Genomic DNA, 17,039 nt, shown 5'->3' with positions numbered 1-17,039 from the left:
TTTTTCTTTATTTTTTACTATTTTCTACATTGTAGAATAATAATGAAGACATCAAAACTATGAAATAACACATATGGAATCATGTAGTAACCAAAAAAGTGTTAAACACATCTAAATATATTTTAGATTTTAGATTCTTCAAAGTAGACACCCTTTGCCTTGATGAGAAGGCACACTTTGCTCAGTACATTGTGTTCACTGAGGAAATGTACTGCTGTTAATGATAATGCAGAGGATTTTCCCAAGGTTGCTGTTGACGCATATCCCACGGTAGTTATTGGGGTCAAATTTGTCTCCACTTTTGTGGATTGGGGTGATCAGTCCTTGGTTCCAAATATTGGGGAAGATGCCAGAGCTAAGGATGATGTTATTAAAGAGTTTTAGTATAGCCAATTGGAATTTGTGGTCTGTATATTTTATAATTTCATTTACGATATCATCAACACATATTTTGTCCTGTAGTTCATTCAAGGTAATTGGAGAATCCAGTGGGTTCTGGTCGTCTTTAATGGTTGATTCTAATATTTGTATTTGATCATGTATATGTTTTTGCTGTTTGTTCTTTTTTTATAGAGCCAAAGAGATTGGAGAAGTGGTTTATCCATACACCTCCATTTTGGATAGATCATTATTTGTGTTGTAGTTTGTTTAGTGTTTTCCAATTTTCCCAAAAGTGGTTAGATTCTATGGATTTTTCAATTACATTGAGCTCATTTCTGACGTGCTGTTCCTTCTTTTTCCGTAGTGTATTTCTGTATTGTTTTAGTGATTCATCATAGTGAAGGCGTAGACTCAGGTTTTCTGGGTCTCTATGTTTTTGGTTGGACAGGTTTTTGTCAATTTCTTTCTTAGGTTTTTGCATTCCTCATCAAATCATTTGTTATTGTTGTTCATTTTCTTTAGTTTTCTGTTTAACATTTTTAGATTTGATCGGGAAGCTAAGAGGTCAAATAAACTGTGTAGATTTTCTACTGCCAAGTTTACACCTTCACTATTACAGTGGAACGTTTTACCCAGGAAATTGTCTAGAGGGGATTGCATTTGTTGTTGCCTAATTGTTTTTGGCAGATGTCCACACTACTTTCCTTCCATCTATAGCATTACTTAATATTACTCAGTTCCTTTGGCTTTGATGCCTCATGATTGAGTATTGCTCTGTTCAAATAGAGTGTGATTTTGCTGTGATCTGAGACTCTGGGTTGAGGTCAGTGATAAAGTAGTCTACAGTACTACTGCCAGGAGATGAGCTATAGGTGTACCTACCATAGGAGTCCCTGGAAGACTACCATTGACTATATAAATAGAGCTACCTATTGACTACCATTAACTATGTACATACCCAGGATGTAACAGAGCTATAGGTGTACCTACCATAGGAGTCCCCTCAACGCCTACCTTTGACTATGTACATACCCAGCGTCCGACAGAGCTGCAGGAGTTGTGATCCGTTTTTGTTGGTTATGTTGTCATAGTGTCTAGGGGGCCTATGGGGGGGAATGCTGTCACCTCCAGGCAGGTGTTTGTCCCCCTGTGTGCTGAGGGTGTCAGGTTCTTGTCCAGTTCTGGCATTTAGGGGGCCTATGGGGGAGGGAATGCTGTCCCACTGTGCCCTGTGTGCTGAGGGTGTCAGGTTCTTGTCCGGTTCTGGCATTTAGGGGGGCCTAGGGGAGGGAATGCTGTCACTGGCATTTAGGTCGCCACAGACTAATACATGTCATTTGGGCCAGAAACTATTGATTTCCCCCCCAGGATGGAGAAGCTGTCATCGTTAAAGTATTCATATATTCTAAATATATCATTCGTATATTCATCGTTAAAGTATGGGGATTCTAGTGGGGGATATACAGTAGGTAGCACACAGGAGGACATTTTTCTCTGTTGAGATCATTTCCTTATTCATTTCTAGCCAAATGTAAAATGTTCCTGTTTTGATTAATTTAATAGAGTGGGTTATGTCTGCTCTATACCAAATTAGCATACCGCCTGAGTCTCTGCCCTGTTTCAGACCTGGTTGTTTGGTGGATGGCACTACCAGCTCTCTGTAACCTCGAGGGCAACCAGTGGGTCCATCTTCTCTATACTATGTTTTTTGTAGGATGACAATGTCTGTATTTCTGATATTTTTTTTATGAAGTCTTGGTTCCTCTCTGCTCTCTCTCTCTCTCTCTCTCTCTCTCTCGCTCTCTTGCTCTCTCTCCCGCTCTCTCCCGCTCTCTCTCTCGCTCTCTCTCCCGCTCTCTCTCGCTCTCTCTCTCTGTCTCTGTCTCTCTCTCTCTCTCTCTCTCTCTTGCTCTCTCTCCTTGCTCTCTCTCCTGCTCTCCTCCTGCTCTCTCTCCCGCTCTCTCTCTCTCTCTCTCTCTCTCTCTCTCTCTCTGTCTCTCTCTCTCTCTCTCTCTCTCTCTCTCTCTCTCTCTCTCTCTCTCTGTCTCTCTCTCTCTCTCTCGCTCTCTCTCGCTCTCTCTCTCTCTCTCTCTCTCTCTCTCTCTCTGTCTCTCTTCTCTCCTGTTTTACTGGCACAGTGACTGGCTGTACTGATCTAATATGATCCTCCATTGTTTTTCCACCTGGCTCTATGGACACCAGCCCTGACTCAGAGACTGATCAGACCTGGCTCTATGGACACCAGCCCTGACTCAGAGACTAATCAGACCTGGCTCTATGGACACCAGCCCTGACTCAGAGACTGATCAGACCTGGCTCTATGGACACCAGCCCTGACTCAGAGACTGATCAGACCTGGGTCTATGGACACCAGCCCTGACTCAGAGACTGATCAGACCTGGCTCTATGGACACCAGCCCTGACTCAGAGACTGATCAGACCTGGCTCTATGGACACCAGCCCTGACTCAGAGACTGATCAGACCTGGCTCTATGGACACCAGCCCTGACTCAGAGACTGATCAGACCTGGCTCTATGGACACCAGCCCTGACTCAGAGACTGATCAGACCTGGCTCTATGGACACCAGCCCTGACTCAGAGACTGATCAGACCTGGCTCTATGGACACCAGCCCTGACTCAGAGACTGATCAGACCTGGCTCTATGGACACCAGCCCTGACTCAGAGACTGATCAGACCTGGCTCTATGGACACCAGCCCTGACTCAGAGACTGATCAGACCTGGCTCTATGGACACCAGCCCTGACTCAGAGACTGATCAGACCTGGCTCTATGGACACCAGCCCTGACTCAGAGACTGATCAGACCTGGCTCTATGGACACCAGCCCTGACTCAGAGACTGATCAGACCTGGCTCTATGGACACCAGCCCTGACTCAGAGACTGATCAGACCTGGCTCTATGGACACCAGCCCTGACTCAGAGACTGATCAGACCTGGCTCTATGGACACCAGCCCTGACTCAGAGACTGATCAGACCTGGCTCTATGGACACCAGCCCTGACTCAGAGACTGATCAGACCTGGCTCTATGGACACCAGCCCTGACTCAGAGACTGATCAGACCTGGCTCTATGGACACCAGCCCTGACTCAGAGACTAATCAGACCTGGCTCTATGGACACCAGCCCTGACTCAGAGACTGATCAGACCTGGCTCTATGGACACCAGCCCTGACTCAGAGACTGATCAGACCTGGCTCTATGGACACCAGCCCTGACTCAGAGGAGTAGAGCTTGTTGTGTAATGAGAACAGGATGGATGTAGAGATCATCTTTCACACCAGTTATATGGAGTAGATTAACTGACATGGAAATGCTTAGCCTTCTGGATGGATGGACAGGGAGGGACAGGGAGAGAGCCCTGACGGGCAGAGAGACGGGCAGAGAGACAGGAGAGAGGGAGAGACCTGGAGAGAGACGGGAGAGAGATGGGGAGACCTGGCTCTGGGAGAGAGACAGAGAGAGAGACCTGGCTCTATGGACACCATGACTCAGAGACTGACAGAGATGGACAGACAGGGGACTGAGATGGGACAGAGACAGACTCAGAGACTGATCAGACAGGAGCCCTGAACAAGGATCAGACGGGGACACCAGCCCTGACTCAGAGACTGGCAGACCTGGACAGGACACCAGAGGAGACTGACAGGGAGATGGACACCAGGCAGAGAGACGACCTGGCAGAGAGACAGGGAGACAGGGAGAGGGGAGAGACAGGGAGAGAGACGGGAGAGAGATGGGGATGGAGAGACAGAGAGAGAGACAGGGGAGAGATGGGCAGAGAGACAGGGGGAGAGAGGGGGAGAGACGGGAGAGAGACAGAGAGAGAGACAGGGAGAGAGAGTGAGAGAGACAGAGAGAGAGACAGAGAGAGAGAGACACAGAGAGAGATAGACACAGAGAGACAGAGAGAGAGAGAGAGAGAGAGAGAGAGAGAGATAGACACAGAGATAGACAGAGAGAGAGACAGGGAGAGAGAGAGAGAGAGAGAGACAGAGAGAGAGAGACAGGGAGATAGAGAGAGGAGACAGGGAGAGACAGACAGGGAGAGACCGAGAGAGGGAGACAAGAGACCTGCCTGGAGGTGACAGCATTCCCTCCCCCGTATGCCCCCTAGGCAGAACTATGACAACATAACCAACAAAAGACGGGTCACAACTCCTGCAGCTCTGTCGCACGCTGGGTATGTACATAGTCAATGGTAGGCTTCAGGACTCTATGGTAGGTACACCTATAGCTCATCTCTTGGCAGTAGTACTGTAGACTACTTTATCACTGACCTCAACCCAGAGTCTCTCAGGGATTCTGTCAGCTCACTGACACCCCTATCAGACCACAGCAAAATCACAGTCTACCTAAACAGAGCAATACTCAATCATGAGGCATCAAAGCCAAAGGAACTGAGTAACATTGAGAAATGCTATAGATGGAAGGAATGCAGTTTGGAAACCTACCAAAAAACAATTAGGCAACAACAAATTCAATCCCTTTCAGACAATTTCCTGGGTAAAATCAACCACTGTCCACAGAAGGTGTAAACTTGGCCTTAGAAAATCTTAACAGTATATTTGACCTCTCAGCTTCCCTATGAAACCTGACCTTTCAAATAGAAACAGAAGAAAATTAATCAACAATGACAAATGGTTTGATGAAGAATGCAAAAATCTAAGAAAGAAATTGAGAAACCTATAGATCAACCCCTCTCCTCAGTCCTTGACCTTTCACCAAAAACATAGAGACCCGGAAAACCTGAGTCTGACCTTTCACTATGGTGAATCACTAAAACAATACAGAAATACACTACGGAAAAAGAAGGAACAGCATGTCAGAAATCAGCTCAATGTAATTGAAGAATCCATAGACTCTAACCACTTTTGGGAAAATTGGAAAACACTAAACAAACAACAACACGAAGAATTATCTATCCAAAATGGAGATGTCAGGGAAACCACTTCTCCAATCTTTCACCTCTATAACAAAGAATAAAGAGCAAAAACATATACATGATCAAATACAGATCTTAGAATCAACTTTAAAGACTACCAGAACCCACTGGATCCTCCAATTACATTGAACGACCTTTCAGGACAAAATAAAAACCCTCCAACCCAAAAAGGCCTGTGGTGTTGATGGTATCCTCAATGAAATGATCAAATATACAGACAACAAATTCCAATTGGCCACTAAAACTCTTTAACATCATCCTTAGCTCTGACATCTTCCCCTTATTTGGAACCAAGGACTAGATCACCCCAATCCACAAAAATGGAGACAAATTTGACCCCAATAACTACCGTGGAATATAACAGTAACCTTGGGAAAATCCTCTGCATTATCATTAACAGCAGACCTCCTGACTTTCACTCAATGAAAACAATGTACTGAGCAAATGTCAAATTGGCTTTTTCCCAAATTACCACCTGACCTTTCACCTTATACAGACCATGTATTCACCCTGCACACCTTATACAATTGACAACCAAACAAACCAAAACAAAGGCAAAGTCTTCTCATGCTTTGTTGATTTCAAAAAACCTTCGACTCAATTTGGCATGAGGGTCTGCTATACAAACTGATGGAAAGTGGTGTCCTGGGGGAAACATACGACATCATAAAATCCATGTACACAAACAACAAGTGTGCGGTTAAAATTGGCAAAAAATCACCCCCATTTCTTCACACAGGGTCCTGACCTTAGACAGGGATGCAGCTTAAGCCCCACCCTCTTCAACATATATATCAACGAACTGACACGGGCACCTTTTAGAAAAGTCTGCAGCACCCGGCCTCACCCTACTAGAATCTGAAGTCAAATGTCTGCTTTTGCTGATGATCTGGTGCCTGTCACCAACCAAGGAGGGCCTACAGCAGCACCTAGATCTTATGCACAGATTCTGTCAGACCTGGGCCCTGACAGTAAATCTCAGTAAGACCAAAATAATGGTTTTCCAAAAAGGTCCAGTCACCAGGACCACAAATACAAATTCCATCTCCACACTGTTGCCCTAGAGCACACAAAAAACTATACATACCTTGGCCTAAACATCAGCCTGAACACAGGTAACTTCCACAAAGCTGTGAACGATCTGATGTTGACAAGGCAAGAAGGGCATTCTATGCCATCAAAAGGAACATAAATTTCAACATACCAATTAGGATTTGGCTAAAAATACTTGAATCAGTCATAGAGCCCATTGCCTTTATGGTTGTGAGGTCTGGGGTCCGCTTGTTGTGGCGCGTAACAAGACTTTACAAAATGGGACAAACACCAATGTATTGAGACTCTGCACGCAGAATTCTGCAAAAATATCCTCCGTGTACAACGTAGAACACCAAATAGTGCATGCAGAGCAGAATTAGGCCGATACCCACTAATTATCAAAATCCAGAAAAGAGCTGTTAAATACTATAACCACCTAAAAGGAAGCGATTCCCAAACCTTCCACAACAAAGCCATCACCTACAGAGAGATGAACCTGGAGAAGTGTCCCCTAAGAAGCTGGTCCTGGGGCTCTGTTCACAAACACAAACACACCCTACAGAGCCCCATGACAGCAGCACAATTAGACCCAACCAAATCATGAGAAAACAAAAAGATAATTACTTGACACATTGGAAAGAATTAACAAAAAAACAGAGCAAACTAGAATGCTATTTGGCTCTACACAGAGAGACACACAGCGGCAGAATACCTGACCACTGTGACTGACCCAAAATTAAGGAAAGCTTTGACTATGTACAGACTCAGCGAGCATAGCCTTGCTATTGAGAAAGGCCGCCGTAGGCAGACATGGCTCTCAAGAGAAGACAGGCTATGTGCTCACTGCCCACAAAATGAGGTGGAAACTGAGCTGCACTTCCTAACCTCCTGCCCAATGTATGACCATATTAGAGAGACATATTTCCCTCAGATTACACAGATCCACAAAGAATTCGAAAACAAATCCAATTTTGAAAACTCCCATATCTACTGGGTGAAATTCCACAGTGTGCCATCAGAGCAGCAAGATTTGTGACCTGTTGCCACGAGAAAAGGGCAACCAGTGAGGAACAAACACCATTGTAAATACAACCCATATCTATGCTTATTTATTTTATCTTGTGTCCTTTCAAATTTGTACCTTGTAAAAACACTGTATATATATATATAATATGACATTTTCAATGTCTTTATTGTTTTGAAACTTCTGTATGTGTGATGTCTACTGTTAATTTTTATTGTTTACCTTACTTGCTTTGGCAATGTTAACACATGTTTCCCATGCCAATAAAGCCCCTTGAATTGAAATTGAATTGAGAGAGAGACAGAGAGAGAGAGACAGAGAGAGAGACAGGGAGAGACAGAGAGAGAGAGACAGAGAGAGAGACAGGGAGAAAGAGACAGGGAGAGAGACAGGGAGAGATATGTAAACATGATGTTAAATTGAATATAGGTTAGGTATTCCTCAGTGCTAGTCTAGAGCTAATGACATGATTGTCATGATTTTGTCTTACTCTCTCTCTCTCTCTCTCTCTCTCTCTCTCTCTCTCTCTCTCAGCTGGAAAGATGGGTTGGGATTCTGTGCTCTCATTCACAGACACCGTCCAGAGCTCATTGACTATGGCAAGCTACGCAAGGTGAGAGACTAGTGCCCTGATGATACATTTACACAGAACCATATAGATCCTCTCTCGTCAGGGACCACCTGACCTTTCACCTTTTAGAGAACCATATAGATCAACCCCCTCTCCTCGGGGACCACCTGACTAGATCAACCCCCTCTCCTCAGGGACCTCCTGACCTTTCACCTTATACAGAACCGTATAGATCAACCCCTCTCCTCAGGGACCACCTGACCTTTCACCTTATACAGAACCGTATAGATCAACCCTCTCTCCTCAGTGACCACCTGACCTTTCACCTTATACAGAACCGTATAGATCAACCCCCTCTCCACAGCGACCTCCTGACCTTTCACCTTATACAGAACCGTATAGATCAACCCCTCTCCTCAGTGACAACCTGACCTTTCACCTTATACAGAACCGTATAGATCAACCCCCTCTCCTCAGGGACCACCTGACCTTTCACCTTATACAGAACTGTATAGATCAACCCCCTCTCCTCAGTGACCTCCTGACCTTTCACCTTATACAGAACCGTATAGATCAACCCCTCTCCTCAGTGACCACCTGACCTTATACCTTATACAGAACCGTATAGATCAACCCCTCTCCTCAGCGACCTCCTGACCTTTCACCTTATACAGAACCGTATAGATCAACCCCTCTCCTCAGGGACCTCCTGACCTTTCACCTTATACAGAACCGTATAGATCAACCCTCTCTCCTCAGCGACCTCCTGACCTTTCACCTTATACAGAACCGTATAGATCAACCCTCTCTCCTCAGCGACCTCCTGACCTTTCACCTTATACAGAACTGTATAGATCAACCCCCTCTCCTCAGTGACCACCTGACCTTTCACCTTATACAGAACCGTATAGATCAACCCCCCTCTCCTCAGCGACCTCCTGACCTTTCACCTTATACAGAACCGTATAGATCAACCCCCTCTCCTCAGGGACCTCCTGACCTTTCACCTTATACAGAACCGTATAGATCAACCCCCTCTCCTCAGGGACCTCCTGACCTTTCACCTTATACAGAACCGTATAGATCAACCCTCTCTCCTCAGCGACCTCCTGACCTTTCACCTTATACAGAACCGTATAGATCAACCCCCTCTCCTCAGAGACCTCCTGACCTTTCACCTTATACAGAACCGTATAGATCAACCCTCTCTCCTCAGCGACCTCCTGACCTTTCACCTTATACAGAACCATATAGATCAACCCCTCTCCTCAGGGACCACCTGACCGTTCACCTTTTAGAGAACCATATAGATCAACCCCCTCTCCTCAGGGACCACCTGACCTTTCACCTTATACAGAACCGTATAGATCAACCCCCTCTCCTCAGTGACAACCTGACCTTTCACCTTATACAGAACCGTATAGATCAACCCCCTCTCCTCAGGGACCACCTGACCTTTCACCTTATACAGAACCGTATAGATCAACCCTCTCTCCTCAGCGACCTCCTGACCTTTCACCTTATACAGAACCGTATAGATCAACCCTCTCTCCTCAGTGACCACCTGACCGTTCACCTTTTAGAGAACCATATAGATCAACCCCTCTCCTCAGCGACCTCCTGACCTTTCACCTTTTAGAGAACCATATAGATCAACCCCCTCTCCTCAGTGACCACCTGACTGTTCACCTTTTTAGAGAACCATATAGATCAACCCTCTCTCCTCAGCGACCTCCTGACCTTTCACCTTATACAGAACCGTATAGATCAACCCCCTCTCCTCAGGGACCACCTGACCTTTCACCTTATACAGAACCGTATAGATCAACCCCTCTCCTCAGCGACCTCCTGACCTTTCACCTTATACAGAACCATATAGATCAACCCTCTCTCCTCAGTGACCACCTGACCTTTCACCTTATACAGAACCGTATAGATCAACCCTCTCTCCTCAGTGACCACCTGACCGTTCACCTTTTAGAGAACCATATAGATCAACCCCCTCTCCTCAGCGACCTCCTGACCTTTCACCTTATACAGAACCGTATAGATCAAACCTCTCTCCTCAGTGACCTCCTGACCTTTCACCTTATACAGAACCGTATAGATCAACCCCCTCTCCTCAGTGACCACCTGACCTTTCACCTTATACAGAACCGTATAGATCAAACCTCTCTCCTCAGTGACCTCCTGACCTTTCACCTTATACAGAACCGTATAGATCAACCCTCTCTCCTCAGTGACCTCCTGACCTTTCAGCGAACCAGGTGGTCTAATCTCCTCCTGTTTCTTCTCTCACCTGTAGGATGACCCCATGACCTCTATCTCTCTCCCACTTATCTGTAGGATGACCCCATGACCAACCTGAACACAGCCTTCGACGTGGCAGAGAAGTACCTGGACATTCCCAAGATGTTGGACGCTGAGGGTAAGACCAGGAGGGTCAAGGGTCAAGGAGGAAGTGAAGTCGAGACTGACACGGCCGCGTTTCCAGGCCGACTGCATTGCAGATACTTGCCATATCTCACAGTGCCTGGATAGGTGTTTGACGTGTCGTATGATTTAGCCGTTTGTTGTGGCGCGTAACCATTGGTTAATGGAACATCTGCAATGTATTCGGTCTGGAGCGCCGCCATGAATCACTCAACTTTTCATGTTTTTTTTTTTAGTTTCTTGTTTTTAATGAGATATTTTGACCCCACAGACATTGTCTGGTCTGACCTCTGACTTTTCAGAATGTCGAAAGAAAGAATAAACCGAGATGACAGAAGGCTTTACTCCGATGTCCCTATTCCCCATTTTAAACTGGTTAGCTCTGTACCTAAATATAGATATCTTAGAGAGCGAGAGTGAGCTGAGACAGAGAGAGAGACAGAGACACAGAGAGAGAGACAGAGACACAGAGAGAGAGAGAGAGAGAGAGAGAGAGAGAGAGAGAGACAGAGAGAGAGAGAGAGAGAGAGACAGAGACACAGAGACAGCGAGAGAGAGACAGCGAGAGAGAGAGAGACAGAGAGAGAGACAGAGACACAGAGATAGAGACAGAGACACAGAGAGAGAGAGAGAGAGAGAGAGACAGAGAGAGAGAGAGAGAGAGAGAGACAGAGAGAGAGAATACCTGACCACTGTGACTGACCCAAAATTAAGGAAAGTTTTGACTATGTACAGACACAGCGAGCATAGCCTTGCTATTGAGAAAGGCCGCCGTAGGCAGACATGGCTCTCAAGAGAAGACAGGCTATGTGCTCACTGCCCACAAAATGAGGTGGAAACTGAGCTGCACTTCCTAACCTCCTGCCCAATGTATGACCATATTAGAGAGACATATTTCCCTCAGATTACACAGATCCACAAAGAATTCGAAAACAAATCCAATTTTGAAAAACTCCCATATCTACTGGGTGAAATTCCACAGTGTGCCATCAGAGCAGCAAGATTTGTGACCTGTTGCCACGAGAAAAGGGCAACCAGTGAGGAACAAACACCATTGTAAATACAACCCATATCTATGCTTATTTATTTTATCTTGTGTCCCCTTACCATTTGTACCTTGTAAAAACACTGTATATATAAATATAATATGACATTTGTAATGTCTTTATTGTTTTGAAACTTCTGTATGTGTGATGTCTACTGTTAATTTTTATTGTTTACCTTACTTGCTTTGGCAATGTTAACACATGTTTCCCATGCCAATAAAGCCCCTTGAATTGAATTGAATTGAGAGAGAGACAGAGCGAGCTGAGAGAGAGAGACAGAGACACAGAGAGAGAGACAGAGACACAGAGAGAGAGACAGAGACACAGAGAGAGACAGAGACACAGAGAGAGAGACAGAGCGAGCTGAGAGAGAGAGACAGAGACACAGAGATAGAGACAGAGACACAGAGAGAGAGAGAGAGAGAGAGAGAGAGAGAGAGAGAGAGAGAGAGACAGAGAGAGAGAGAGACAGAGCGACAGAGCGAGCTGAGAGAGAGAGAGAGACAGACAGTGAGAGAGACAGAGGGAGAGAGAGTGTATATTGAATTTTCTCTAGATTAGCAGGTAATCTGGAGTGACTCAAAGTGGAGCTTCCCTTCCTGGATACTGTTATCCTGTTTTGATATCCTCAACTTTAATTGGTCAAACTGTCGTCATGTGATTGTGGGTTGGAACAGGAGGTCCAGTTTTTACCATACAGTTTGGGAAAGTTTAGGTGCTGTGTTAAAAATGGACGATAGCGTTACCGTCTATGTTCTGATGTGATGACTGTGAGGCGCTTTATCAAATCGACAGTCAAAATGTTGGAAATGATTAGCAGAAACATCTGAATCCTAAATATACACGTGAGAAACTATACATCTATATCTTTATGATACAATGTAACATTCAGCTGATCCAAAAAGGGCTCATTTCTGTCAAAGTGAGGCCTGCCCTCAGGGCCAATGTGGACATGTTTGCTGGGATTAACGCAAAAAATGTGGCCTCTATTCAACTCTATGGTACCCATTTGTCTGTTGTGTTTTCACCTGGCCAGAAGTAGCTGCCTGTATATAGGGGAAGGGTGTGTTTTTGCTGAGACACCCCCACTCTCTACTCTATGTCATTTATCTCTTCGTGTTTAAAATGTCCATTACCATACCTCTCCCTCCCTCTCTCCCCCCTGCTCCCCCATCCACCCCCATCCTCCTCTCCTCTCCTCCCCAAACCCCAACCCCCTTCTCCATCCCCAACCCCCTCCTCCATCCCCAAACCCCCCTTCTCCATCCCCAACCCCCTCCTCCATCCCCAAACCCCCCTTCTCCGTCCCCAACCCCCCTCGTCCATCCCCAAACCCCCTCATCCATCCCCAAACCCCCCTCCTCCGTCCCCAACTCCCTCCTCTGTCCCCATCCTCTTCCTCCACCCCCAAAACCCTCCCCCCTCCCCAACCTCCTCCTCTATCCTCCTCCTCTCTTTCTCCAGATATCGTGGGCACGGCCCGCCCGGATGAGAAAGCCATCATGACCTACGTATCTAGCTTCTACCACGCCTTCTCTGGTGCTCAAAAGGTATCCCAGGATGCAACACTCCCCTTCCTCCTCACCTCACTACACCACTCCCCTGGTTGGGTTCCTGTCTCTGTCTGTCTGTCTGTCTGTCTGTCTGTCTGTCTGTCTGTCTGTCTGTCTGTCTGACTCTATATAACTCTATATAATACTATATAACTCTATATAACACTATATAACTCTATATAATACTATATAACTCTATAGAATACTATATAACTCTATATAATACTATATAACTCTATATAACTCTATATAACTATATAACTCTATATAATACTATATAACTCTATATAATACTATATAACTCTATATAACTATATAACTCTATAGAATACTATATAACTCTATATAATACTATATAACTCTATATAACTCTATATAACTATATAACTCTATATAATACTATATAACTCTATATAATACTATATAACTCTATGGAATACTATATCACTCTATATAATACTATATAACTCTATATAATACTATATAACTCTATATAATACTATATAACTCTATAGAATACTATATAACTCTATAGAATACTATATAACTCTATGGAATACTATATAACTCTATAGAATACTATATAACTCTATATAACACGATATAACTCCATATAACTATATATAACACTATATAACTACATAACTCTATATAACACTAACACTATATAACTATATAACACTATATAACACTATATAACACTATATAACTATAACACATATAACACTATATAACACTATATAACACTATATAACACTATAACACTATATAACTATAACACTATATAACACTATATAACACTATATAACTATAACACTATATAACACTATATAACACTATATAACACATATAACACTATATAACACTATATAACACTATATTACACTATATAACACTATATAACTATAACACTATATAACTCTATATAACACTGTATAACACTATATAACACTATATAACTCTATATAACTATATAAAACTCTATATAACACTATATAACTATATAACACTATATAACACTATATAACTCTATATAACACTATATAACTCTATATAACTCTATATAACACTACATAACTCTATATAACAATATATAACTATAACACTATATAACTATAACACTATATAACACTACATAACTCTATATAACACTATATAACTCTATATAACACTATATAACACTATATAACTCTATATTACTATATAACTCTATATAACACTATAACTATAACACTATATAACTCTATATATCACTATATAACTATAACACTATGTAACTCTATATAACACTATATAACTATAAGACTATATAACTCTATGTAACTCTATATAACACTATATAACACTATATAACTATAACACTATATAACTCTATATAACACTATATAACTATATAACACTATATAACACTACATAACTCTTTAACACTATATAACACTATATAACTATAACACTATATAACACTATATAACTATAACACTATATAACACTATATAACGAATGGAGACCACAGAAACAGTAGTGGTTGTTAATGATGACCACAGAAACAGTAGTGGTTGCTAATGGAGACCACAGAAACAGTAGTGGTTGCTAATGGAGACCACAGAAACAGTAGTGGTTGCTAATGGAGACCACAGAAACAGTAGTGGTTGCTAATGGAGACCACAGAAACAGTAGTGGTTGTTAATGGAGACCACAGAAACAGTAGTGGTTGTTAATGGAGACCACAGAAACAGTAGTGGTTGTTAATGGAGACCACAGAAACAGTAGTGGTTGCTAATGGAGACCACAGAAACAGTAGTGGTTGTTAATGGAGACCACAGAAACAGTAGTGGTTGTTAATGGAGACCACAGAAACAGTAGTGGTTGCTAATGGAGACCACAGAAACAGTAGTGGTTGTTAATGGAGACCACAGAAACAGTAGTGGTTGTTAATGGAGACCACAGAAACAGTAGTGGTTGTTAATGGAGACCACAGAAACAGTAGTGGTTGCTAATGGAGACCACAGAAACAGTAGTGGTTGTTAATGGAGACCACAGAAACAGTAGTGGTTGTTAATGGAGACCACAGAAACAGTAGTGGTTGCTAATGGAGACCACAGAAACAGTAGTGGTTGTTAATGGAGACCACAGAAACAGTAGTGGTTGCTAATGGAGACCACAGAAACAGTAGTGGTTGCTAATGGAGACCACAGAAACAGTAGTGAGAGAGAGAGAGATAGAGAATTAGAGAGAGCATACTTAAAGGAAAACAGTTTGGGAACCCCTTCCCCGTAGGACACACACATCTGTGTCCTTGGCTGGGCCTAACCCCTGACCCCTAACCCCTGTGTACAGTATATCTCTGGGGTCCACCCTGCTAGAATTATATTTACTACAACCAATTTTTACAATGGGTTGAAGTGGCTTCGTCCATTCAAGTAATTCTATTTCTACTGTAATCTTCAGTATATCTAGGATAGCTATGTGTACCTCACCAGCACACTCAGTCATTGTACTAAATCTGAGATAGAGAGAGAGATATCTAGATAGATGATAGCTAGAGAGAGAGATATCATATCTAGAGAGTTACAGATAGGTTTAGATATCTAGATAGATGATAGCTAGAGAGAGAGATATCATATCTAGAGAGTTACAGATAGGTTTAGATATCTAGATAGACAGGTATTTATAGATAGATAGATATCTAGAGAGATTTAGATATCTAGATATATACAGGTATTTATAGATAGACAGATATCTAGAGAGATACAGAGAGGTTTAGATATCTAGATAGACAGATATCTAGAGAGACACAGAGAGGTTTAGATATCTAGATATCTAGATATCTATAGATAGACAGATATCGAGAGAGAGATACAGATAGGTTTAGATATCTAGATATCTAGATATCTATAGATAGACAGATATCGAGAGAGATACAGATAGGTTTAGATATCTAGATAGACAGATATCTAGAGAGATATTTAGAGGTTTGTATATCTAGATAGACAGTTAAGTATCTAGAGGGAGAGAGAGTTAGATATCTAGATAGACAGTTAAGTATCTAGAGTGAGAGAGAGTTAGATATCTAGATAGACAGTTAAGTATCTAGAGGGAGAGAGAGTTAGATATCTAGATAGACAGTTAATTATCTAGAGGGAGAGAGAGTTAGATATCTAGATATAATTTTTTTGATTGTGCAATGCAGCCATGTCATGTCTAACTCACGGACTACTGTAACAGTTCCCATGGTGACGATAGAACGTATTCCTTCCTGTTCCTCCCCCAGGCGGAGACGGCGGCCAATAGGATCTGCAAGGTGTTGGCTGTCAACCAGGAGAATGAGCAGCTGATGGAGGACTACGAGAAGCTGGCTAGTGACGTGAGCACTCTGTCCCTCCTCTGTCCTCCTCCCCTTAATGCCCCTGCACCACTCTCTCTCCCACCTCTCTGCCCCATCTCCCTGCATCCCTCACCTCCTTCTTCTAAACGTCCAGACGATTGTTGCTCTGACAGCGTAGAGACCTCGCCAGGTCACACAACACAGGTGACACGGTGTTCAGGGTGACAACCAAGTATCAGAGATGTGATAAGTGTAAAGCCACAAAATGAGTAGCCTGGGTACCCAGGTCTGTTTGTGCCGGGCGTGCCACTTCTTCAAACTCCTTGGATTGTTTAACATGATTAAGGAGTGGGTGGAATGATACCACAAACAGATCTGGGACACCAGGCTAACAAATCAATTAAAATTAGCTTCCTACTTTCTCACTGTCCTAAAGACATTAGTTATTCACTATTAGTAACAACATTCCCTCTCTCTCTCTCTCTCTCTCTCTCTCTCTCTCGATTTCTCGCCGCTCTCTCCCTCTCTCTCACCTTCTCTCTCGCTCTCCCTCTTTCTCTCCCTCTCTCTCTCTCTTTTTCTTTGTCTCTCTCTCTGTTTCTCTGTTTCTCTCTCTGTCTCTCTCTCTGTCTCTCTCTCTGTCTGTCTCTCTCTCTCTCTCTGTCTCTCTCTCTCTCTGTTTCTCTGTTTCTCTCTGTTTCTCT

General features: G+C 43.3%; 1 pseudogene; it reads left to right on the top strand.

Moving 5' to 3' along the window:
• Window positions 1-17,039, top strand: part of LOC135532182 (alpha-actinin-1-like) — a 69,127-nt pseudogene that overhangs the window by 27,814 nt on the left and 24,274 nt on the right.

Source organism: Oncorhynchus masou, unplaced genomic scaffold, assembly GCF_036934945.1.
Source record: "Oncorhynchus masou masou isolate Uvic2021 unplaced genomic scaffold, UVic_Omas_1.1 unplaced_scaffold_1759, whole genome shotgun sequence".
Taxonomy (NCBI): Eukaryota; Metazoa; Chordata; class Actinopteri; order Salmoniformes; family Salmonidae; genus Oncorhynchus; species Oncorhynchus masou.
Note: the sequence above shows the minus strand (reverse complement) of the source record. Positions and strands in the feature narration are given on the sequence as shown.